This window comes from Dermacentor albipictus, chromosome 2, assembly GCF_038994185.2.
Source record: "Dermacentor albipictus isolate Rhodes 1998 colony chromosome 2, USDA_Dalb.pri_finalv2, whole genome shotgun sequence".
NCBI classification, from domain to species: Eukaryota; Metazoa; Arthropoda; class Arachnida; order Ixodida; family Ixodidae; genus Dermacentor; species Dermacentor albipictus.
This window is the reverse complement of record NC_091822.1, coordinates 75,085,691-75,112,372: the sequence shown is the minus strand read 5'-3', so window position 1 is coordinate 75,112,372 and position 26,682 is coordinate 75,085,691. Positions and strand designations below refer to the sequence as shown.

General features: G+C 45.9%; 1 long non-coding RNA gene across 1 annotated transcript in view; it reads right to left on the bottom strand.

The window, feature by feature from the left end:
* Positions 1-1,572: 1,572 nt before the first annotated feature.
* LOC135913088 (uncharacterized) overlaps positions 1,573-26,682 on the bottom strand; it is a 39,847-nt gene continuing 14,737 nt past the window's right edge. The window contains exons 2-4 of the long non-coding RNA XR_010567883.1: positions 21,821-21,954; positions 7,711-7,848; positions 1,573-2,271 (exon numbers count right to left, since the gene is read on the bottom strand). This is a non-coding gene — a long non-coding RNA (uncharacterized lncRNA). The remainder of the gene's footprint in view (positions 2,272-7,710; positions 7,849-21,820; positions 21,955-26,682) is intronic.

The following is a 26,682-nucleotide window of genomic DNA, read 5'->3' as shown; positions in this document are numbered from 1 at the left end:
CATTAGTTAAACCGAAACTTGAATCTGCATGTGTTGTTTGGGACCCATTTACTAAACAAAATATTAAAGGTCTCGAAGGGGTACAGAAGAAACCGTGCATATAGTATATTCAACATTCTCTCGATATGACTCCCCCTCACAAAAAATGCGTGATAATCATATCGAAATCCTTGAGCAGCGAAGTGAAACTTAAGAATGAGATTTCTATCCATGCTTTTTAATGGAGATTTATTAATTAATCCTGCATCCTGTGTGTCTAGTTCAACGTCTAGGCTTACTCGACTCCATCATCCAAATTCAATAACACCTTATTTTGCACGCACGGATGTATTCAAGTATTCTTTCTTTCCTCGAACTATAACAGACTGGATTAACTCGTTGTGACCTGTTTCAATTGATTGATGCATGGTATTACCCGTTTCTTACCACCCTGCTTGGACCTGAGCTAGGTCTGCAGTATAAAAAAATGTGTGTGTGTGTGTGTGTGTGTGTGTGTGTGTGTGTGTGTGTGTGTGTGTGTGTGTGTGTGTGTGTGTGTGTGTGTGTGTGTGTGTGTGTGCGTGCGTGTGCGTGTGCGTGTGCGTGCGCGTGTGCGTGCATGTGTGTGTGTGTGTGTGTGATTTCTTTTGCTTCCAACCGTTCATCGACATTGAGTTAAAGTGTAATGCTGTTTCACGTAAAAGTCTTTGACGTGCAGGCCTTATTCATACAGCAATTTTTTTCTGTTCCCACCACTCAGATTTTCTCCTGCGGAGGGCTTTGGTGAGACCTCTTTTTTTTGCCAGCCAGATTTCCTGCTGTTTGGTGCTGAGCCGCTCATTGTGCCTGCCCACATGCGCAAGAAAACCACGAATGAGAAAACACAAGCGCGAGTTCTGCTACGTCCAAGAAAGTTGAAAGAAAAGTTGCGCGCACCAGGGGCCTTATACTATAACACATCTCAAATCTGTATTTCTTCAATTCGCTCGACGTAAGATTTCCGTAGCCGTCGATGCAAGCATGGCTCGGTTGCCAGCAGCCTTGTTTGTCCAGTCCGATCAAACGCGCTCCTCTCTTTTAGGAGGTCACGTTTGTCTTCTTTCGAAGTTTATACATGGCCTACCTTGACGGTTCCTTATCTAATTCGCTGACAAGAGGCGAGGAGCATGCAGAAGACGAGAAGGTGTTGGTGGGGTGGAGCTAGCGCAGTGAAAGAGATAACAAGATTAGGAGGCCGGTTCTGACGTCATTGATCGATCTGCTTTCTCTAGCGTAGCTTGTGGTGGTTAGTCTAAAATCGCAGTGGCGTGGAAGAGGAGTTTGAAAACGCCCATATAACAAATCCTCAGCAAAGTAGCCTTGGCGGAGCGATGTCGTATACACAACCGAAAGGGCTCGAAATTGTTATACTTCCCAGTAAAAACTTTTATTATGCATAAAGAAGTCCAGCGATCGGCACGCAGCCATCTTCTATTCGTTTAGAAACGCACAAGTCCCCGACTATTTTCAAAAAGATTCAATTTCGTTGCGCATATTCATGCATCTTTATTCAGTGCACTTCACTTTCGTGGTGCGTTCTTGTGGTTAGGTGACGTTGCGTAAGAGCAAGCGAAGTGGGCGCAGCATGAAAGAAAGTACAGGCCAATATCATCATAAATAATCAGTGTGTAACTGCACATGACGAGGAGAGCTTTCGCTGTTGATGTGGTGTAGCTTGACAAAGAGGCGAAGTGGGGGTGGCCCACGAATTTCGCCGAAGATCACGGTACTCCATAATGCGAAATTTCAGTGACGCTCTATGTGTTATTTTTTGTTCATTTCGCGGTATATTGTTTGGCGTGTACAATTCGTCTCGTGCGACACGATGCAACCGGAGCAAAGTATGGCGCGGCTGCCTCGCTGATCTTAAAAGTCCCTTGATAATTTGCTCTTTGAACTCTTCTTTGCCTCCTCCTTTCCCCTAGAGCGTAGCTCCGCAGGAACCACTGTTGCTCCCGTTTTTATGCATGACGACTGGTTTCTCTGACGTTGCCCTTGGAAACACGGGGATCTTGCATTTCGCTTGTCTTTTTCCTATTTGGTTTGCGCCATTTTTCTCCTTGGCTTTGTTGGCTCGGCGCAGCGAACGTGGCACGCTGTGTGTCCTTCCTGCAGTGTTCTGCTAGCCCAATGCCGTACTGTAGCGCATATGGCTGCAGCAGCAGGCCTGAAGATGGCAATGCAGTTATAATGCACAAGCGTTCCTTGGCGGGTACTTCAGCTCCATCACGCGAAAAGTGTCATGTCTTGTCTCTGCAAAAAAATTCGTAATTTGCATAGCTATTGTTGAGTAGTGCAAATGTAGATGATTAGTTGCTATATACGGGATAAGGAACAACTTCAACTAAAAATATATAAAGAGAATATCCATATGGATAAATAGGCATCTTCGGAAAGTGCGTGGGTAGCTTACAATAGGGGTGTCAGTGTGCCCTGTGTACGTACAGCTTTGCATTGGAATGACTTTCGTTTATTTTGAATAAATATGACACTGACGATGTGTTACATGCTTCTATTTTCATTGGGGACATAAGTAAATTATATTCAACAAGGGGCCCTATAACGTAAAACTATTCCTACACTTTTTATTCCAATCTCCTGACGTCAAATTCGCGTAACCGCCGAAACAAGCATCGGGCGGTGACCCGCAGGGCTACATAAAAAGACCAATGAAATGCTTTCTCCATTTATTGGAGGTCACTTTTGTTTGCTTTAAAATGTGTGTGCTCGCTAAAAATCTATTTAGTTTCCCACTGAACAAACCAGCTGCCATAGATGTAATTTCAGTTCATTTTTTTTAACTTATCTTATTGCTGTTTCTGCTATTCCTCTTTTTATGCTTAATGGACTTCTAAAAACCGCTTCTTTGCCTTCTTAACTGAAAGCTGCGATTGCCAGGCCGCTACACAAAGGCGGGAAGAGAAGAAACCTTGAAAATTATAGACATATATCAATCCTGCTGGCACTATCACAAATACTAGAGAAGTTTATGTTCCAATGCATGACCTCATTTCTAGACAAGTTATTAGTTATCTCACGTTGCCAGTTTGGTGTTATAGGAGGACAAGGAGCCACACTCTCTTTGGAAGAATCTTGTACTCAACTGTGTTTTCATCTGCGTGCTTTATTTCTAGATATATCGAAGGCTTTCAACAGAGTCAGCCACAATTTTCTTCTTGAGAAGCTGAGCCCGCTGCGTTTCAGAAGACCGTTGTGGGATTTCTTATAAAATTATTTTAGTGATCGCTTACAAATTGTTCCCTTGGACAGGTAAACACCAGTCAGCCGCGATCTTCCATTGAGAATCGGCGTCCCACGATGGTCCTATTTCCTCGTCTTTTTTTACAGGAATTTATGAAAGATTTCATATCATCTGTTTCAATAGTATATGTTTTCAGTACCTAGATGACATGGTGCGCCTAACCAAACATATAACTTATGTGAAAGCGATTAGTTTTGTGAGAGGCGAATTTGTGCGATACAATGGCATCATTTGAAAATAATGGTCAAACACTCACTTCAACGAAAATAAAAGTTGTGTCTCCGCTAAAGGCAGCAGTTAATATGGGACCGCTCTTTTTGCGCACAAACAACGAACATTCATATAAATGCTTTATGATACAGTATGTTCCTTCGATAAAATAGCTCCGATTATTTCTGGGTAATGACCTTTCCTGGCGCAGCCATCCAGCGCAGCGACCAGACAGGGAAGTACTTGCTGTTTATTTTGAAGATGAAACCTTTTTCTTTGATGTCGGCTAAACGAAAAGACATTTACTCGCTCGCGTACAGCGTGGGGCGCAGTATAAGCGTGTTTGCATTTTCTTCTATTTGTTGGCAGTGCAGAATCGATGCTAGTTAAACAATATTCCGAAAAGTATTGCTTAGAGTTTTCCTGTGGTGAACAGTGCACGTCTGCGCTCGCATCTTTTTTTGCCGCCCTTTTTTATTTATTTATTTATTTATTTATTTATTTATTTATTTATTTATTTATTTATTTATTTATTTATTTATTTCAAAATACTGCAGGCAGCAATGCTGCCCTAGCAGGAGAGGGTTACATCAAGTGCGATGACAAAGATTTCACAAAGGAATCTACATTTGTACAATCAACAACAGACGTTGGCAGACAATTCCACTCTTCAATTGTGAGCGGAAAAAAAGACTTCTGGAACATTTTCGTCCTCGCAAAGTACGGGCGGATAACATTCGAGTGATTAATTCTAGAAGACCTGTGTTGTGAGCGGGAAAGATAAGTTTCGCGCAGGAGACCAATTTTGTTCTGATATATCAAATAAAGAATTTTTGGTCTCGCAATCTTTCGGCGTACACAGAGAGGTTCCAGATTCAGTCGCTGCAACATGTCAGTAACAGATGATGTAGACCGATAGTCAGACACAATAAATCGGGCAGCCAGGCGCTGAATTCGTTCTACTTGTGCGATATCTTTAACGCAGTATGGATCCCATACTGCGGAAGCGTACTCAAGGACTGGTCGAACCAAAGTGCGGTATGCCTCGAGTTTAACACTTGACGGCGAGTCTTTTAGCTTCCTGCGCAAAAAGCAAAGTTTATTGAACGCTGTTGTACAAACGTTCTTCAAATGTTTGTCCCATTTTAAGTTGCTTGTGATAGTTAGTCCTAAATATTTGGCAGACGTTACCGATTGAATAGCTTTATTAGCAATGTGGTACGTATGAGACAGCGGCTTTTTCTTTGTGGTTATTGTCATGGCAACCGTTTTATCAAAATGTATTTGCATACCGTTTCGTTCGCACCAGTCCGCGAGTGTACAGAGGCTATTGTTCAGTAGTTTCCCTGTTAATTCCACAGCAACAGTAATTCCCTGTTTCTGCAAATAGTTGTCTCGTGCCACATTTGGGGACTCCGATTCAAGATATGCATATACTGCGCCTCGATCACTCTGAAAATTTCATTGTTTTATTGTGCCCCGTTGCGCTACAAGATATGGCAAAGCTAAAAGAAGCGTTCATATTCTCCAAATTTCCAATGAACTGCCAGACGATATACAAACTGCGACCTCATATGATACTCCACTGAATGTGTGAAGTGATCTTAAACTCGCGTAATGTTGTCTTGTATGGTGTGTACGATACTAGACAATGAAGAGGTTGTTTTCACGTTCGTATAAGCGCCTCAAACCTTCCCTTTCTACTGGCGCTTATGTTATTCCTCCCACACTGCTTGAAACTCACAGAAGCATACTTGCCTCTGCTATCTGAAGCATCTTCACACAGTTCGCTAAAGTTTACTATGTTTCCTAATGGTTGGAAGGTAGCACGGGTAGTCATCATCAGCATCATCATCATCATCATCATCAGCCTGGTTACGCCCACTGCAGGGCAAAGGCCTCTCCCATATTTCTCCAACAGCACGGGTAGTGCCCGTACACAAATCGGATTCTAGAACTGCAGTAATAATTAGCGGCCTATATCTATTCCCTGCTCTGCGCAAAAAGTGCTTGAATCCGTATTGTATATCCATCTCTCTGTTAGTGCCAAGAACATTTCATTAGATGATTAGCTCGGAATTTATCAGGGCGCTTCACAAGAATGAACGTGGTCACTTTTATGACCCATGCTTCCAGTGTGGTACATAGCAGGGGCCAATTTTACTCACTTTCACCTAAGTAGAGCATGTCATGCAGTGCGCCATGAGATCCTCATTACGAAGGTTAAACTAAATAGACATGCCTTGAATAGCAGCGAACAGCGCGCAGAGGACGGGACATTAAAATTCAGACACGCGCGAACAGAGTCTTAATTTTGCTGTCGCATCCTCTGCTTGCTATTCATTGCTATTCAAATCAGGCACCGACAAGCCCGAAAAGGTACGCTGCTGAAAGACATAAATTGCATGGTGTGTGTATATCAGCGCTGAAAAAAGTACGAGACAGAGAAAAAGCGCACGTTTTCTTGCCTTTTCTTCCTCATCGTCACTTTTCGAACGCTGTTTTACAATCACCATGCAACTTTACCAACCAGGCCAAACTGCCGCACTTCTGAAACATACCTTCTTCCACCACTTCCCTCGTACTTTACTACCTAAAGACTAGATTGCGTGTTGCTGGCTATAATTAAAAGCTTGTGCAGTTCATTAGGGATCCGTTCTCGGCCCTCTTCTCATCCTTCTATTCATAAAGGACATTTCATCAGCAACTGGGCACTCTTCATTGCTTATATATGCCTACGACATAAGGCTATTAAGAGTGTAAACAGTGTTCACGACTGCATTTACCTCCAAGAAAACATTTTTTTTTTCACCTTAAAAACTGTGCAGAGAAAATGGGCTACTCCTACACGCTTCCGAAAATATGGTGTGAAGTTACACCCAGAAAACGCAACATGCGCAATTCCCAAATATTCTTCCGGGTGCTCCACTGCCCAGCGTAGATGAAATGAGAGACCTTGGAGTATATTTAGACAAACGGTTAAGTTTCTCTTCTCAAGCTAAATTTGTGAAACAAAGTTCACTTCGCGCACTTGGTATCGTCGTTCGTGTATCGTGAGACTTCCACTCCCCTGTTGTTTAATGAAATTGCATTCTACTGTGGGACTATCACTACTAAAGCATGCCTCTGTAGCTTGGGGTAGAACGTGCAAATCTAATTCTGCGCTCAGCAAACGCGTGGAGAATACACTGGTATCCATCAAGCACCTCTTTTGCCGTTCTGGCGACAGCAGTACAGCCCTGTGAAACATACGTCAACTCACATATCTAAAACGAAGACGTAATAAATCAGACCTGTTATTCCTCTATGAGGTTGTCCATGGCATTAAACATTGCTCAAAGCCTCTTAATCGTGTGCAATTTCCAGTTCCGCAAAAGTGCTCCAGGCCAGATTCTACATTTTCTGACCAGCCTTGTTGCATTAAAGATTGTCATATTGTTCGACTGAAAAAAAAAATCCTGTAATAAGTATTCTTCCTCTAACGAAATATCAGAGTTCATTTTCTGTGTTATTTCATAAATGTAGATAATGATGTGTGATTAGCTCACCTTTAAACCCAGGTCATGGTTTTTCTGTTTTCCTATTTCTTTCTCCATTTCGCATTGTTTTGTATACTAGCTATGTCTTCTTTCGATATATTGTGTCTCGTATAAAGTTTACGTGCACCAATACGAAGGTTCCGTAGGTGTTCTTGGGCACCTTAATGAACACGTAATTGATTATTGTTATTATTAGGCATGTTCATACCAGCCAACTGGGGCTTAGACATGCCTGTTCATATTGTTTTCCATTTGTGGGACTCAATAAACGTTCTTCTTATTCGTATTATCGTTGTTGTTGCTCTTTTACTTATATTTCCTTTGCCGTAATTGTTGCCCATATTCTTTCCTGGGCATGGTAAATAAAGGATCGATCGACCGTTTGACTGATTTATTTATTTATTTATTTATTTATTTATTTATTTATTTATTTATTTATTTATTTATTTATTTATTATTCCAGTAGCATGGCGCCGAGCAAAGGCGCATGCTTGCACTGCTCGTGCCGTTCTTAGCGAAATGGGCGTTATTTCGGGGTGAAAGCTTTTAGAAAACGCGTAAATGCGAAACGTGTAGCCTGGCCAGAGGACGAACTCGAGCTATCCCAGTCCGGATTGTGCTCATTTTGCTCCAATTTGTGCGAAATAACGCAGCATGGGTGTTAAACCTAGTGAAAACCACCTGGTGGCATGTTCCCCGCAGGTTGCGAGTTCCCAGACCGGTTCCGCTGCTCATCGTGTGCCCAGCTAGGTGAGTCTGCGAGGCCTCCTTCATGGCACGCTGGATGGAATCTCGTTCCTGAGCGAACAATTATCCCAACTGCAAGAGGAGAATGAATGCGTTCGCTAGTGCGACTCCCTGAGGCGCGGAACAACAGACACAAGTCGTCGCCTCCCTTCGAGCTGTTCATTGCCTGCGCGACGCGCTGACGCACATGTGGATGTCTTCTTCGTTTTTGTATCTGTTTGATAATAAACAGTTGATTGGTGGCGCTTATCTCTCTCACCATTTTACTGCTTTCATCGTAATACGAACTACAGGGCAAGATGACTTTAAATCACACACGAGCTCACACGAGCAAGCACACACGAGCTTGCACACGAGCTCAATCAAGTCGTCCCTGCAAAGACATGTATATATATAGGTGTTCTCACTTACTTGCAAAATATTGAATATAACTCGAATATGGTCACTCAGTACGTCAATATACAAGATGATCTTGGAAGGAATCTGCGTACAACGTGCACGTTCACTCAGAGTCGGCAGAAAAGCATGTGAGTTTTAGCAACGTGAAAAAGAGGCTTTAGAATGGCGGCAATTTCGCTTAACTTGATTTATTGCGCGTGCGTGCGTGCGTGCGTGCGTGTGTGTGTGTGTGCGTGTGTGTGTGTGTGTGTGTGTGTGTGTGTGTGTGTGTGTGTGTGTGTGTGTGTGTGTGTGTGTGTGTGTGTGTGTGTGTGTGTGTGTGTGTGTGTGTGTGTGTGTGTGTGTGTGTGTGTGTGTGTGTGTGTGTGTGTGTGTGTTGGTGAGTGAGTGAGTGAGTAGGTGGGTGTGTATGTGGGTGTGTGTCCAGGACACGCTATGGAAGTATACTTCCAGGGTTACACGAAAGTACGAAATATAGCTTTCAGTCCACTGCTATACGTGCCATTGCTTTCCACAGTTCGATGAATGGGGTATCTTTCGTAGGCACATTTCGAGTTTAACGCGAGAGGTTGCTCAGATGACAACCAGCCCGAGAAGCAACGTGAGTGCTTGATTACCCATGCCGAGGCCCTCACCACCAAAAAAAGAAAAATGCTCGACCTTCTTATACTCACATACAAGTACTAGTTGTTCAGATATATGTGCTAGTTTGATGATTGGTTACAGAGTACTTTCCGGTAAAGAAGAAATACTAGTGTTTCATGGGGTTTGTCGATTGGTCGAGGTTCTTCGCGAACATATCTTACGATATTTTCAACGCGTATATCCGAGACATTAACCTGACCATCAGAAACTTTTGGTGAAATATAAAATGCTTAGGGTCAGGGCAATATACAAAAGTTTTCTTGCCATGCCATCCGCATGGTTGTTCCTTGAGCTTGAGCTTGTCGAAGCATTTCTTCCTTCAGAATCATTTGAAATGGTATTATCTCAAGAGTTACAAGGCAGGGATCCTTAAGGAAGTAAAACAATGCGACGAAGTGTCAAACCAAATATCACTTTTACAATAAATGTAACTCACAGTTAAAGCAGCTTTCATCACCATCATCATCATCAGCCTGGTTAGGCCCACTGCAGCGCAAAGGCCTCTCCCATATTTCTCCAACTACCCCGGTCCTGTACTAATTGTGGCCACGCTGTCCCTGCAAACTTCTTGATCGCATCCGTCCACCTACCTTTCTGCCTCCCCCTGCTACGTTTCCCTTCCCTTGGTATCCAGTCCGTAACCCGCTATGACCATCGGTTATCTTGCCTCCTCATCACATGTCCTGCCCATGCCCATTTCTTTCTCTTGAGTTCAACTAAGATGTCATTTACTCGCGTTTATTCCCTCACCCAATCCATCATTCATTCCATAGCTCGCTGCGCCGTCTTCAATTTAAGTAGAACCCTTTTCGTAAGCCACCAGGTCTCTGCACAGTACGTGAGTACTGGTAAGACACAGCTGTTATACACTTTCCTCTTCAGGGATAATGGCAACCTGCTGTTCATGATCTGAGAATGCCTGAAAAGCGCGCCCCAGCCCATTCTTATTCTTCTCATTATTTCAGTCTCACGATCCTGATCCGCCGTAACTACCTGTCCTAAGTAGATGTATTCCCTTACCACTTCCAGTGCCTCGCTACCTATCGTAAACTGTTGTTCTCTTCCGAGACTCTTAAACATTACTTTAGATTTCTCCAGATTAATTTTTAGACCCGCTCTTCTGCTTTGTCCCTCCAGGTCAATGAGCATGCATTGCCCCTGAGTTACTAAACAAGGCAATATCATCAGCGAATCGCAAGTTACTAACGTATTCTGCATTAACCCTTATCCCCAATTCTTCCCAAGCCAGGTCTCTGAATACCTCCTGTAAGCACGCTGTGAATACCATTGGAGAGATCGTATTTCCCTGCCTGACCCCTTTCTTTATTGCGATTTTATAGCGCCAAGTGCAATGCCTGCGGTGTCGAGGAAACCATAGAACACCTACTGTGCTACTGCCCATCTTATGAAAACGAAAGGCAAGACCTCTGCACAGCTCTCAATCAGCTGGATGGGAAGCCGTTCACCTTGAAGAAGATCTTGGGACCATGGCCTCGCATATCGCAGCTACAAAAGGCCACAAAAGCGCTGCTGCGATATTTGAAAGCGACCGGATCGAGTGAGCGCCTGTGATTCGGACTGAGTGACCGACTGATATCTCCAGTGGACTTTCTCTTCTTTTCATCTTTCCGTCCCCCTTTCCCTTTCCCCAGTGTAGGGTAGCCAACCGGGCTCAGTCCTGGTTAACCTCCCTACCTTCCTTTTATCATTTTCTCTCTCTCTTTTTATCGAGATTTTTTTATTCGGATTGAGGACAACGGTGGCTGTGGAGCCGCTATAGATATCTTTCAGTACTTTTGCATACGGCTCGTCTACAACCTGATCCCGTAATGCCTCCAAGACTGCTGAAGTTTCGACTGAATCAAACGTTTTCTCGTAATCAATGAAAGCTATATAGAAGTGTTGGTTATATTCCCCACATTCCTCTGTCACCTGATTGACAGTGTGAATATGGTCTAATGTTCAGTAGCCTTTGACAGAAGTCTAAGGTGTTCCTGATCCTATTTGCGATTACCTTAGTAAATACTCTGTACGCAACGGACAGTAAGCTGATCAGTCTATAATTTTTCTCAAGTCCTTGGCGTCCCCATCCTTATGTATTAGGATTATGTGAGAGCTCTTCCGGGATTCCGGTACGCTCGAGGTCATGAGGCATCGCGTATACAGGGTGGCCAGTTTTTTAGAACAATCTGGCCACTATCCTTCAACAAATCTTCTGTTACCTTATTCTCCCCAGCTGCCTTTCCCCTTTGAATAGCTACGAAGGCTTTCTTTACTTCTTCCGGCGTTAATTCTCGGGTTTCAAATTCCTCTAGACTATTCTCTTTTCCATTATCGTCGTGGGTGCCCCTGGTGCTGTATAAATCTCCATAGAACTCATCAGCCACTTCAACTATCTCGTACATATTAGTAATGATATTGCCGGCTTTGTCTGTCAACGCATACATCTGGTTCCTGCCTATTCATAGTTTCTTCTTCACTGCCTTTATGCTGCCTCCGTTCCTGAGAGCATGTTCAATTCTATCTTATTATACTTCCTTATGTCAGCTGTCGTACGCTTGTTCGTTAACTTTGAAAGTTCTGCCAGTTCTATTCTAGCTGTAGGGTTAGAGGCTTTCATACATTGGCGTTTCTTTATCAGATCTTTCGTCTCCTGTGATAGCTTACTGGTATCCTGTCTAACGGAATTACCACCGACTTCTTTTGCACACTCCTTAATGATGCCCATAAGACTGTCGTTCATTGCTTCAACACTAGCGCCCTCTTCCTGAGTTAAAGCGGAATACCTGTTCTGTAGCTTGATCCGGAATTACTCTATTTTCCCTCTTGCCACTAACTCATCGACTGGCTTCTTATGTACCAGTTACTTCCGCTCCCTCTTCAAGGCTAGGCTAATTCGAGTACTTACCATCCTATGGTCGCTGCAGCGCTTCCTTTCGAGCATGTCCACATCTTGTATGATGCCAGGGTATAAGGGTATGATGCAGAGTATAAGGTCAATTTCATTTCTAGTCTCGTCATTGGGGCTCTTCGACGTCCAATTTCCTGCTATCCCGCTTGCGGAAAAAGGTGTTCATTATCGGCATAATATTCTGTTCTGCAAACTCTACTAATAACTCTCCCCTGCTATTCCTAGAGCGTATGCCATATTCCCCCACTGACTTGTATCCAGCCTACTTCTTGCATGCCCTGGCATTAAAGTCGCCCATCAGTATAGTGTATTTTGTTTTGACTGTACCAATCACCGATTCCACGCCTTCATAGACGCTTTGGACTTCCTGGTCATCATGACTGGATGTAGGGGCGTAGTTCTGTACGACCTTCAATTTGTACCTCTTATTAAGTTTCACTACAAGACCTGCCACCCTCTCGTTAATGCTATAGAATTCCTGTATGTTCCCAGCTATACCCTTATTAATCAGGAATCCGACTCTTTGTCCTCGTCCCTCCGCTAAGCCCCACTAGCATAGGACGTGCCCGCTTTTTAGCACTTTGTATGCTTCTTTTGTCCTCGTAACTGCACTGAGCCCTATTATATACCATTTACTGCCCTCTAATTCATCCAATAGCACTGCTAGACTCACCTCACTAGATAAGGTTTTAGCCTTAAACGTTGCCAAGCTCAGACTCCAATGGCGGCCTTTTCGCACCCAGGTATTCTTAGCCCCCTCTGCTCCGTCACAGGTACGCCCACTGTCGTGGTCAGTTGTTTCGCAGGTGCTGGGGACTGAGGGCCGGGGTTTGATTGTTGTGTTCATATAGGAGGTTGTGGCCAAGTAGTGCACCAGGGTGGCCAATCCTGCTCTGGTGAGGGAGCGCTCTACCGGATCTGGTCACCTGGATCTGGCCGCATTCCAGGCCTGTTTATGCAATTTTATCAACACGCGGATTTTTTTAATTCCGGGGGAAAATTGAACGGCACCGGGATTCGAACCATGGTCCTCTTGCACGCGAGGCGGGTGTTCTACCTCTACGCCACCGCTGCACATCTTCATCTGCATTAGAGCTGCAACGCAGCTCTACACGCAGCTCTAATGGCTGGTAATTTTTTGGGTAGTTCACACCCTACGTGTGATCATTTCTTAGAATTCACAGAAGGGAATCTCTTCAAAATGCGAAGATTGCAGACAATTGCACTACCTCTACCGGGAGTTCCTCCACACTCTCAGATTGTACTTTCCACGTGTCCTTCAACACCCCAAACAGTGTCGCAGCAATGCTCATAAAATAGAAACGGCAGCTTTACCGATGTCCAATAGCAATTCTAAGTGCACGATTTCCACACATTCCAAACATTTTTCACATGGAGAGCCATCACTACGTATTCGTTTGGAGTGATGGTGGGGCTTCCGTATTTATGTATTATGGGACGCTGAAAACTGAGCATGATTTCATAGCACGGCAGAATTAGCCTGTTTAAACCACGGTCCGTCCATAGTTAATCCAGTAGCGGTAATTCAGCGGCGCTAGAGGCCTCTAGCACGCTGCTCGTGTTAGTTTAATTGCCGATCACAGTCACCTTGTCCTAAAATATCCTTTCCATATTCCTTAAAAGTTGTCTCTCACCGATGGCAATTCCACTTATTCATTATTATAACTGTCAATTAAAAAGACATACAACGGAATATGTACATGGGCTACACTACACAACTACACTACAAAAAAAACTGTTGGTAAAGTCGAAACTGAAATATGATGAAACTATTTAACGGCAACAACCTTGCTCGGCCACTTCTCGTTTCCCAGACATCATACCGCATTCTGTTTCCGATAATTGAATTGTGAAATGCAACGTAACAAATCATGCTTTCTCTTCAGTCCGATATTAAAGCTAGTGTTTTGCAATGAATCAAAGGTAAGCCCAGGGTTACCATCTGAAAAAGCTTTGTGTAATTTTCTCATACAATGTTCCAGAACTGAACATACACACTTCGATAAACACAATTTCGCCTGCTACTAAGAGCGCGTTTACAGTAAATACACTGGGTGGTGTAGAGATGGCTACTCAACAAATTATCTGCTTCTTGAAGAACATGTAAGGAACTATCAACGACTCTCTTAAGCATTGATCAAGCAATATGAATGATAAGTGCTGCCATATATTTGATAACGATATCCGAGAAAAAAATCCAGAACGGCGTATCTAAGAGGCAGGATTAAATGATCAAAGTTGTAAAAAGTTATTGTGAGAACGGGCAATACAGGAGTGGTTTTCAAGTGATATTTATTGGTGAGAAAGTGGCAAGAAATTTCTTCTGCTTGTAAGCATCGTCCCCACAAATGGGACTTCACATCAAATCACCGGCATTTAGTTCCTTGTATTTGCAATTCTAATGATTAGTACACACGGCGTACGAACTGCATAAATGGTCTATTGTTGATATTGCTTTTACTCAGTCATCTAACTGGAAAGAACAAAATAGTGTTCCACAAAAACATTGCTATGACGACGCCACAGCAAGAATTCAACATCCAGGGTGATAATTTTTAATTGTCGCGATATTTCTAACACTCCACTGTGGTACATGGCATAATTTTTGTCGTTGAGCTGGATCATTCGAAGCTGCGTAAATTACTAGGACCAGAAATCTAAACACAAATCCAAACAATTAACAAAAATGACTATATTAATTCTTAGTTAATTACTTTGCGGCCCATGTGGAAATTTACGAATGCTTGTCAGTGTTTACGAGACGCATCCGCTAGAAATAAACGCGCAAAATCACCCCACTTTAGCGATATTTCTCAAAGTGTTGGACCAAATACTTGGGCGTTTCAGTTACTTTTGTGCTGCAATGCATAATAGAGCGCTTTTTTAAACAAGGGATTGGAACAGCAGTGCATTTCTACGGTGAATTTGATGGCGCATATTTCCAAACTGCTCTCACTTTAGAGGGGGAGGAAGAAGAAGAAGAAACGATAGCGTGCGTCAATATCTGCTTCTCCTGCTTCTCTACATGATTAAGGTCGAGTACTTGCTTCATTCTTGAAGATGTTGGTACCACTCGACGGCTAAAGGTGCAAGGATTCCGCCGATACCAAGTTTTCAACGGTGGGTGGACATTTTCCCAGTCGTTCGAGGACTTTTCTGTGCGACCTCTGCCCGGCCGAGGCTCGGTGGGCGAGCTCAGCGCGGCTCCGCACGCTCAAGCCACGATGCCTACGGCTATGCAAATCACCGTTGATGGCGAGGATATATCTCCCGACGAAGTCAGTGAAAGCGCTGGGTGGACCACAGCCTTACACAAGCGAAAACCCATCATCCAGGACCCGCTAGGGCAGCGCGCCCGAGTCACCGACATGCGACGTGGCGGGAATAAAAGCCAGGCTCCGTCGAGTGTCAAGGCACGGCTAACGACTGCTTCGAGATTGCCTCCGCTACCGAAAGAGCATGTTCGCATCATAATCCGTCCCCGTGGAGGACTGGACATCAAGAAGATGGGCCACTTCAGAGTTGCCCAAGCCCTCACTACCGCTGCTAGGCTTACGGAGGCGGATACGGTGGAGGATATCATATGTCCGAACATGGTGCAAAACATATTGGTAGCAAGCACACCATCAAAGCGTAACGCCATGGCCTACGCCGAAGTGGAAGCTATACATATTGGACAAGCCAGCTACGAAGTTAGTGCATATATCGCAGCCCCCGAAAACACATGCAAGGGAGTTATTCGTGACATTGATCCCACCATCGATCGAGAGGAGCTCAAACGCCTCATCATTCAATCCAAGAATCCAAGCGCCCTCGAGGTGAGACGAATCAAGAACACAAGCACGGTAGTCATCCTGTTTGATGGACTCAAAGTCCCGGACTACGTAAAATGCGGTCCCAGTTTGGTCAAATGCTCTCTCTATCGCAGACAAACTGACGTTTGCTATGCATGTGGAAAGCTTGGCCACAGAGCTGACGTTTGCCCAGCCCCTGAAAATGCAATCTGCCGCGGCTGTGGTGCGAGCAACCCGGACGATAAACACGAATGTACACCGAAGTGCACCCTCTGCGGTGGCCCTCATCCCACGGCTGACAGAACCTGCAAGCAAAGGTTCCAAATTCCGTTTATAGTTAGACAACGGAGAAGAGAACGGCGCCACCGCGAACAATCCAAACAACCAACTGGGTCGCCTACCCCTATCAAGCCGGCCCTCAGCAGCTCGCGCAGATCCAGGAGCCGATCCCGAGACCCCGGCGGCGAGGATGGCGGCTACCAGGACCGTGCCCCTTCTAGGGATCGCTCGACGGAACGTTCGTCTTCCAGAGGCCGCAACGCCCTCAGGACCCACTCCCGCTCCAGGGGCCACTCTCGTTCCAGGGGACCTGCAGTTCAGATCCAGGATCCTGCTGATCGTGGTACCACATGGGCTGACCGGGTCAAAGAATCACCGAAAAAGGTAACGGGGGGTCAATCGCCAGAGCACAACAGGATTGCACAATTGGAAAGAGAAAATGCTTCGTTAAAATACGCGATGGAGCAGCTCGCAGCAGAAATTGCAGAACTCAAAAAAGCCAGCAAGCGAGATACAGTTCAACCCACTCAGGCCCCTGCAGTAGAAACGCCCATGGAGATCCCCGTAGCGGAACCGCTCACAGCAGAAATTGCAGAACTCAAAAAACCCAGCCCGCGAGAGACAGTCCAACCCACTCAGGCCCCTGCAGTAGAAACGCCCATGGAGATCCCCGTAGCGGAACCGACGGCCAATGGTCTACCCAAAAAGAGGGCGCTGGCAGTTCATGCCTCAGACAAGAGCGCCAGTGTTCGTAAATTGGAAAAAACGATAGATAAAATTGATGAATCCCTCGAAAAAGTTCAAATTGTGATTGACAAACTCGCTGAGGCGGTCAGATCACTAGGAATCAGATGCGACAATCTGGAGCGCCACGTTTCTACAATGGCTACAGCTACATCGTTGGACAAAGTAAATAACACCGACACTGAAAGGTCGGCAGCGGCTGCGCTTCGCAGCATTTTATAACACAAGCTAACTGCTACGTCCCACCATGGCGGCACATCACAGGGTAATTAATATCTGGCAATGGAACTGTAGGGGATTCCATCGTAAAAGGAATGTCCTCCAACAGTTCATTCGGACCCACCAGGAAAAGCCACATGTAATCCTATTACAAGAAACGCTCACGGATACGGTCAGCCTACCGGGCTATAAATCGCATACCCAATATGGTGATGGGAAGAGGGGAATCAGCACATTAGTTACCAACAAATGTGCGTTCATAGCCCACGATTTGAATCTTGAATCCAATAAGGTTGAGCACTCGCTCGTTGAAATCATCCCCAGCGGACAGTTCAAGACAAGTATATTTATACTTAACATATATAGTAGACCCAAAGACCTCAGGCAAAGATTCGCGGCAATTATCAACAAGGCTACAAGCAAGGCCAAGACATTCCCACTACTGGTGGCCGGAGATTTTAACGCTCCGCATCAAGCATGGGGGTACCAACAAGCTAACCGCAAGGGCGTTGACCTATGGCAAACTACAGTCAATAATAACCTCACGCTTATAACAGATCCGGCTTTTCCGACCAGGATCGGCAACTCCTGCTCCAGGGATACCACACCTGACCTCTTTTTCATACGGAATGTGGAATTGGCATCTTGGTCCAACCTCCAAGTGGACCTTGGCAGTGATCACAACATCCTGGCCACCTCCGTCAACGTGAGAAGCGGGGACCTCAAAGAGTTCACTATTACAGATTGGGATTACTTTCGCAAGGTTAGGGAAGAGCGAGCACAAACACATGACTCAGCACTTAGCCTAGAGCAGTGGGCTGAACAGTTAAAGGAAGATATCAGCGCGGCGACAAAGAAAATCCAGACTGAATTGGAGATAGACAGGATGGATAGCCGCCTCGCTCATCTTGTAGAAGCTAAAACGTCACTGCTGAACAGATGGAAAGGGCAGAAACTCAACCGAAGGCTCCGAAAAAAGATCGCGGAGCTCAACAAAACTATAGAAGATCACTGCCAAACCTTGAGCAGACAACAGTGGGATGAGGTCTGCAATTCCGTGGATGGCCAGATGCGAGTTGGAGCTAAATGGAACCTCCTCAAGCATCTGCTCGATGATACCAACACCAAGTCAAACCAAAGACAAGTGATAGCGAAGGTTCTACACCAGGCATCACAATCAGAGACATTGCAGACCGTACTCGACAGACTCGCTCGCATGTATCTGCCACTGGGAAACTCGAGTGACGAAGACTATCCCCCCTACAAAGGTTCCTCTTGCCCCGAGCTAGATAACCCTTTCACGGCATGCGAAGTAAGGGAAGCTCTCCAGAATCTAAATGGCAGGTCGGCCCCTGGTCCTGATGGCATCCCCAACCGGGCCCTCAGAAACCTGGACGACTGCTCTATAGAATGGTTGACAGATGAGATTAATGGAATATGGGAACGAGGGCTTGTTCCGGAGTCCTGGAAAATGGCCTCGGTCATCCTCATTCCAAAGCCTGGAAGGCCCCCGAGTCTCTCAAACCTCAGACCCATTTCACTCACGTCCTGCGTGGGGAAAGTAGCGGAACATGTTATAAACGATCGAATTTCCAAGCACATCGAGAAACAAGGATTGTTTCCGTACAACATGATTGGCTTTCGTCCGGCCCTGTCAACGCAAGACGTGATGAAGCTTATCAAGTGTCAAATCATTGACAACACCACAAGAGATGTAAGAGGCATCTTAGGCTTAGACCTGGAGAAGGCCTTTGACAATGTATCCCATGCTCACATTCTTAACTCCATCTCCGAGCTCAATTTGGGAGACGCCTTTCACAGATACATTAGCTCGTTCCTACGGGATCGCAAGGCCACGCTCAAAATCGGTGACCTCAAGTCCGACAATTTCATTTTGGGCCCCAGAGGCACGCCACAAGGAGCGGTAGTCTCACCACTGCTTTTTAACATCGCCATGAAGAAACTATCGGAAAGGCTCTCCAACATAGAAGGAATCAATCATACGCTCTACGCTGATGATATCACAATCTGGTGCACCGGAGGAAGCGAAGGAGCTGTTGAATCAGGCTTACAGGAGGCCGTAGATCAAACAGAGATGTACCTGGAAAATACGGGGCTTAGATGCTCCCCGAGCAAGTCTGAGCTCCTCCTCTACAGGCCAGTCAGGAGAGGTCCCAAACCTAGAGGCTGGAAACCATTGTCAGAAATAAACATCAAGCTCCACACTAAAAGCGGCTGTACCGACAGACTCGCTCCCCAGAGTAGACTCGCTCCCCAGAGACTCGCTCCCCAGAGACAGACAATCCCCAGAGTAGACACCATTCGGGTACTTGGCATGTTCATCGAATCCACTGGCAGTAACAATACGACACTCAACAAGCTCACAGCCAAGACTGAGAACATGATCAGACTTATCAACAGTCTCGAATTTCCTCGTGGAGGCTTAAAGGAAGACAACCTCCTCAGGTTGTTCCACGCCTTCCTCATGAGTCATATAGTTTATGTGGCAGCCATGCACAACTGGTATAACTCCGAGAAGAAACGATTAAACACGCTCATCAGAAAAAGTATTAAAAAAGTACTAGGCATTCCGTTACTGGCGAGTACGGATCTCCTTATGCAACTAGGAGTGCACAACACATTGGACGAGATAATTGAGGCCCAGGAGTCAGCCCAACTGGCCCGTCTATCCTGTACCCCAGCTGGAAAGAAGATCCTGGCGGTTCTTGGGATCAACCCTATCCTCCTGGAAGAGAGGAAATATGAAATTTCAGAAGATCAAAGGAACAACATACGAGTTGCACCGTTTCCTCGTAACGTTAATCCTCAACACAACGTAGGCAGACGCAGGGCAAGAGCCCTCGCCCTCCTCAAGCGTACCAAGGACGATCCCTACTCGGCATGTTTTGTCGACGCCGCCCAATATGGACAGTCGTCTAACTTCGCTATTGCCCTCGTTGACCACAACGGACAGATAGTGAATGCGGCTTCCCTGAAGTGCTCAACACCAACCAGAGCGGAGCAGGTCGCAGTTGCTATAGCACTGCTAGACAACAGAAGATCACAAATCTTCACTGATTCGAGATCGGCGGTCAGGGCTTTCGCTTCAGGATCCATCGCTGAGGAGGCTCACAAGATTCTCAAGAACAAGATCATCTCTCCGCACACCATCACGTGGTTTCCGGCTCACCTCGAACCCCAGCTTGACTCGTTTCCCAATCTTAATGACATTGCCCACTCCCAAGCGCGCGCACTAACCCACCGCGCGGGAGCAGGATCGAGCTCAGACTCCGGGGTCCTCGAGTTTCGGGACACTCTCACAACTTTCAGCGAAATTACTACGCACTATCACCTGGGTAGGAGGACTTATCCTTCCCCTCACAGCAAACTGGCTAGACCTCTGGCGTCCACTTTACGCATGCTTCAAACTAAGTGCTATCCAAACCTGGCCCTTTTCCACACGATCACTCCAGAGGTTTTTAGCTCTACTTGCCCCGACTGTGGGTCTGTTAGCAATCTCGCACACATGCTCTGGCGATGCCCCTCGTTACAGGGACCCAATCGCATCACAGAAGAAGAATGGAGCTCTGCCATCCAGAGCTCAGACCTTTCACGTCAAACCTGGGCTGTCCAGAGAGCCCACGATGCGGCGGTTAGGCTCGGCCTACCCGTCCCCACGTGGGAGCGGCCCGCAGCTCTGCCCTAAGGCAAAGCTTCTCAGGACCTTGTAATTAAAGTTCTTTGTCTGTCTGTCTGTCTCACTTTGGAAATTAACTTTAAGTGCATATGGCTTGCAAACTCACCCGATACAATTCGTGAATTGAAATATTTGCCGCAAAGAAACATAAAGAAGTTCATTTGTGATTTTGTATCAATTAGTTGAGTATCTGTAAGTATTTAGCGTGCAAGTAATCCCCATCCCTCACATGAATCCAGCTCTAGGACTAGAATTATATTATCTGCTAGAGGCGACTTTAAAAATTACGTAAAACAAAAACGATTACCCTGTAGACAGTCCGGCTCATAAGCGCCTTCTACGTAGTCAAAGAGCGGATGCTTAAATTTCCTACAGGGTGTTGTAAACGCTTTCTGCTTTTTTTCTTTATTCGTACCCTTAGAGCAAGAGGGAGGACGCTGAATTTACGATAACTATTCCCAGTCCTTTCACCTCTCCTGCCATAACTACTGCATGATAAATAATATTTTTTCTTTAGGTTTTCGTTAAGCATTTATTTCTCCGGGTACAGACGCCTTCAATATGAGCTGAAACGCCAGTGCCCATGGTCGACGGAGATCCAAGTCTGCAGGGTGGCTCTCACATAAGAAATATTTATTTACTAAATACCCGTAACGGAACCTCCGCTTGGCTTTACAATTGTTCGTATGTCATCGCAGATGCGCAGTCTTGGATTCTCTTCAGTGACGTGTATCGATGTTGCAGCTTATAGTGAACACAACTGTATGTTTATGTACATTTGCGTTTTGAGTTGTATCACTAACCTAAGCTGTTCGCGACTTTGCTATACTATATTTATGCACACATCAATTTCTTTGTATCTTTTGTGCGTCTGTTGATTGCCTAGATGGAGAATATTAGCCAGTGAATATAACCATCGCTTATTTTTCTCCAAATACACATCGTCGCAAAACAGCCTGTGTTATAGGATAAGCTAGATCTAACACCACAATTATTCTTCTCGCAGCTTTCATATAATTCAAACAGGATTCCGATTTCCTTGCCTAGAGCACATGCCGAAAGCTTCTTGATTAAAAATAAAAGGAAGCTATTTGTGAACGTAAACCTACAGGTCGTGGTAAGTGGGCAAGAACGTTGCGACTGCGCAACCTGGTGCGTTCCTTTACGTTTCTATGACGAAGTGAGACGATTATGCAACTCGACCTTCCAGTGCCACAGACCTATTTCTACAGCGGTGTGCAAGTTCCCGGAGCAGTTGTCGAAAAGATCCACGAATATGCCTGTGCACAATGAGCTCGGCGGCCAAAGCAGCGAACGATATTGCACACCCGATACCGTACAACGTGAGCAAAAGCCGAGCTGTCTCGTCCTCTTCAGCGTATCTTGGCTCCACGGGGACAATTCGTCTTCTGTGTGGGACAGACAGGCCACCTTCAGCAATGGCAAGCAGGATGCGCCGGTGCTGGTGTCTGCGAAAGAAAATCCATACACGTTTCGTGTTACACAACGGGTAAATCATTTGTGCAGGAAGAAGAAATATTGATCAAGTATCAGGCAAGGAACTGAGTACAACGACGTACTTCTCACAAATCAACAAAGTGAACCCACACTTGCGTTCAAGAAGCGGAGGTTTTAGGAGTAAAACAAGATGCTCCCACGGTACATTGAAACCCACACTATCACACTTACAGGGTGTTGTGCGGGACGCGAGCGCGGCTGGAAATCAGCAGATAGAAGCGAGTAGTGCGCCCTTCGAGAACAAGCAAAAACTGAACTTCATTTTGTGATCGTCCAGCCTCTACGCCTCGGCTGCCCACCCTCCTACCACTTCCCTTTCCCTCACACAACGCGATAAGATTTTACCGAGTCAAAAAGGGGAAACGGTGTCTGGCTGCTGCTGTGCGACCGTGAGGCCGCCATGTCACGCCTGCGCTTGTTCCACATCCGCTAACATGGCCGTGAGACGACGCCTAGCATTTGCAACGCTAGATTTAATACATCACGGTAACTAAATGGAAACGTATGAGCTGTGACTTTATGCATATGGAATATGGATGGTTGTATCTCAATGCCATGAAAATCAAATGGCGCTCAGGAGACCCCGTATGAACACGACACAAAATAATAAAGGAACATTATATTTCGAAGAACTGTGCAGCATCAAGGTGCTTCTTTTCAGTCATGATAGAAGAAGAGAAAATATCGCATTTCTGCACGAGAGGCGAATCATCTATTGCGATAGCAAATTAGTGGGCAGATAACTACACTAATAAGGATGGTAGTTTTATCGGCTGTATAAACTTGCAAACATAGGTATACTAACTAAGATAACAAGCATGGTGTCACGCGCACACAAGCAAACATGAACACATTTCACTCGATTACAGCGGAAACTCGATTTCAAAATTCTGCAGTGAGGAAACGCGGAAGCAGCAGTGAACGAATTGACTTTCGTGCACCTTCTCGCATCAACGCTGCGCAGCGCAAACTCGGTGCCCGTCGCAGATGGCTTTCGAGATACAGCGGACCGGCGGGGGCCGCCCGGGCCGCCCGGAGTAGAACGCGGCCCCTTCTGTGCCCTCCCCCTCGAAGGCTTGCGTGCGACGGAAGCCGGTGCGCCTCCTCCTCCCCGCTTCCGCCCGTTGCGTGCGCGTGATTCAGTCGCGATGGCCGGTTCATCCTTGCCCGCTATCACTCGCACATAGAGCATACGGCCCGGGGCGACGATTTTATCACCCTTGGACTTTGTACGGAGCATCACGGAAATACCAACGCGAACGGCAGAGATGCGCCATGAGCGTCCATATAATTGTTATCGCAGTAAAAGGTTGATTGCAAAATGCAGGAAAACAATTTGGTTACCAACACAACAGCCCCCCGGACCATTGTTGGCATATGAAAACATGGTTACGACACAAGCCCTAATATCAGTTGGCCTACGTTCAGCATTATCAACAATGAGCGTAATTCCCTTAATCGCCTGCAACAAGCACACCAATTTTTTCCGATCATAAATTAGATCATTCGTTCAAACGTACCCTTTTGTTATGATAGGTTGGCGCACAGTTTTTAGCCATTAATATCGCTCAGGCCGTTACACTATTACTATCTCCCCCAGTACATCAACCAGAAATCAGCGCTTGAACGCTTCATAGAGGTATTGGTAAGACGGATCTTTGCGGCCCCGAAAAAACAATGGTACTTGACCTCATTGGGTTTTCAGGATGAAGACCAGCCAGTCGGGAAGCAGTTACGGTGAGGTCGCCGGGAACTAGGCTCCAATGTGCGGCAGTCAACAATTCATCTTCGGTGCAAGAAGAAAAAGCTACACAATTCCCGTTATGTGCGCATTTGTAACAAAACCGTACATTCGTCGGCATGACCATCCTTCCATTTCTCTGGCGTGTCGCCGCTGATAGCAATTCTGACAAACGCCCTCCCAGCATCTTTCTAAAGAAAAACATTTCCGCCCATTCGTTGCTGAAGCATAGTTCGGTGCCACTTCTGATATCGTTAACCACCTCATCGAAGGACTTGGATCCGAGAACACATGGAACGCTACGAATGGCGGTGATGCTAGTCTGGACATAGTTCCCAAGAACCAACATGGCGAGCGCCCAAAAGGCCGTCGCAACATGGCGGTTGGACAACGCTACCGAGGTTGGAGGAGAACGTCCCAGCAAAGTGCACACTAGGTAAGTGACCACGCTGTACGCACTGAACTTACGTCGTGGGACCCAGTATGCAAAACGGCAGCTTGCAAGGCGGCACATTGCCACCAGTGTTCCGAGAGCCACAAGGTATACGAAGAACCAACAGATAGAAACACTGGAGTCAATGAATGTTAGCCGCACCGCTCTTATAGGGGAGCTGAGGATGCACAGCTGTGCAGGTGGATACTGGGCAAACATAAACAACCCGTGCTTAAGTGCCGTCGCGCTGCTAACAGGCAGAAGAATTATGTCTGCTTTCGCTGTGCGCAGGTCACCGATATCTCCATGTACGATATGCAACGTGTTGTTAAGGTGCCTATACGCGGAAATCACTGCAAGTGCATCTGGTGAGCTCTGTACCTCTGTGGGCGAACCTCCCATTGCAGACACCGCCGCTTTATAAGCCTCACCTCTCGGAAACATTTGTTGATGCGCTCGCAAGTTTGAGAACAGGTGCTGCACTGAAACCGTCTCTCGAATGTGGCACCTGCGAAACTGATCTGCAGGGGCATTGATGCTCTCAGAGCTGATACTTACAACCTGGCATAGATCTCGCGGAAACTTTACAACGTTTTCCTTATGTGTTCTCCCAGAAACATAGAATCGAGCCCGCAATCCATGTGGCATAAGGTTATTAAGATAATGAACTGCGTTCCGTGCATCACTCGTCAACCAAGGCACAAACACTTCATTCCGTTGAAAATGAAGTGATAGAAAGTCATCTCTAGATGCTACGCAACGGTCGGAACTCCACACACGCAATAAAAATTCGCATCTCATCTTGGCGCGCGATGACGTGCTAAGAAATTTCAGTGCATGGGGAAACTCATGAACCTTTCTGAACAACTCTTGCATGTCACTTGAAGAGTATAGCAAGAAATGACGTGCGGAATATTCATTTGAAGCATTCATAGCGCTTATCATTTTCGGAAATAGTTGCGATGAAGTCAAGGTCGGCGAATCCAATTGCCGAAGTGCTACCAGCAACAAGAGCAAAATTCTAAGATCGAACCAATGCATCCCTCTTCCAGTTATGCGGGTGCGACCGTGCTGTTTCCTGCGCTTTTAGGTTCAGCAGTAAAGAACGAAGGCCATTTGAAGAGGCCAAGATTTCACTTTCAGACAAACGCATGCAGTATGCCGAGCTATTCTGTCGTGTTATATACCGTACGTCAGCACTTCTGCTAAGCTCTCCTTTCTGGAGGAACAGAGACCTCAACACTGTGCTCTAGCAAACGTGCCTAGTAGTCCGCCACCTTCGACTAGGCGAGAATTGCCTTCAACCTTGAGTAGAAAATCGTTGGCACGAACGGTACGTTCCGTACCAGCTAATGTTGAACTGTCGACCGACTTTAGAATAGCCGTCTTTTGTTTCTAAATGACTCGCAATATTTATGCAGTGCGCCAGCGGACACTTTTCTCTAAAGGCCTCCGTCCACAACTCAATCGAAGGAGTGTCCGGTTCTGGGGGCAATAGCAATTGCGTGCAGGTGGGTGCACACATGTCTTCATGTAGCCACGAATCGATTCTGCCGGCTGTGGGTCTGCGATGCTTCGTGATGTTTTTCGAAATTTTCTCACCGCCTGGGCCAAGAAATATAGAAAATAGGAGGATCATCTGCTTTTCCCGTCCACAACATAAACGGCAAATGTCGGTACAGGTCGCAATATTTTGCCTAATTAGGTCTGGAATATGGTACAACCCAGGACGCAGTGTATTGAAACACTTCTGGTGACGTCCCTGCCATGCATCAACTTGACACACATCTCGTTCGACTGCAGTATGTGTCACCTGGGCAACAATATACACGAAACAAATGTATACAAACGCGCACACACAGAGACACACACAATCGCACAAAGGGATGAACACAGTTTCCGTATATATATATATATATATATATATATATATATATATATATATATATATATATATATATATATATATATATATATATATATATATATATATATACAGTGTAGTAGACGCGCATATGAAGCGGTTTATTGACGTTTCGGCCGGGGTCCGGCCTGCATCAGAATGATGAAGGCCGGACCCCGGCCGCAACGTCAATAAACCGCGTCATACGCGCGTCTACTTCACTATGAATATTTACCCGGACCCAGAACTGCTTTTTTTCTGTTATATATATCTGTGTATATATATATATATATATTGCACGCGTTATTCCGCTTCATATTTTCGCCTGCACATACTCATCATCACCGTTTTGGGACCTGGGGGTGGGGCTCTCACTCGAGACAATAAAGGGGAGACTGGCTGTCTAAACCTCGTCTCAGCAGTGGTGGAGTGTGTTGTCCGGTTTCTTCGCCCTCTCACTCCTAGTGTCTCTCCAGCTTCACCTAAGCTATAACCCTGCAGCTCTGCTCGGGTCGCCGCCTCTACCAACTGCACTGAACCATGTCGCAAAAGCAGCAGACCAATACCACGACATCCACCTTGCCTGCTACTGCTGGAACCCC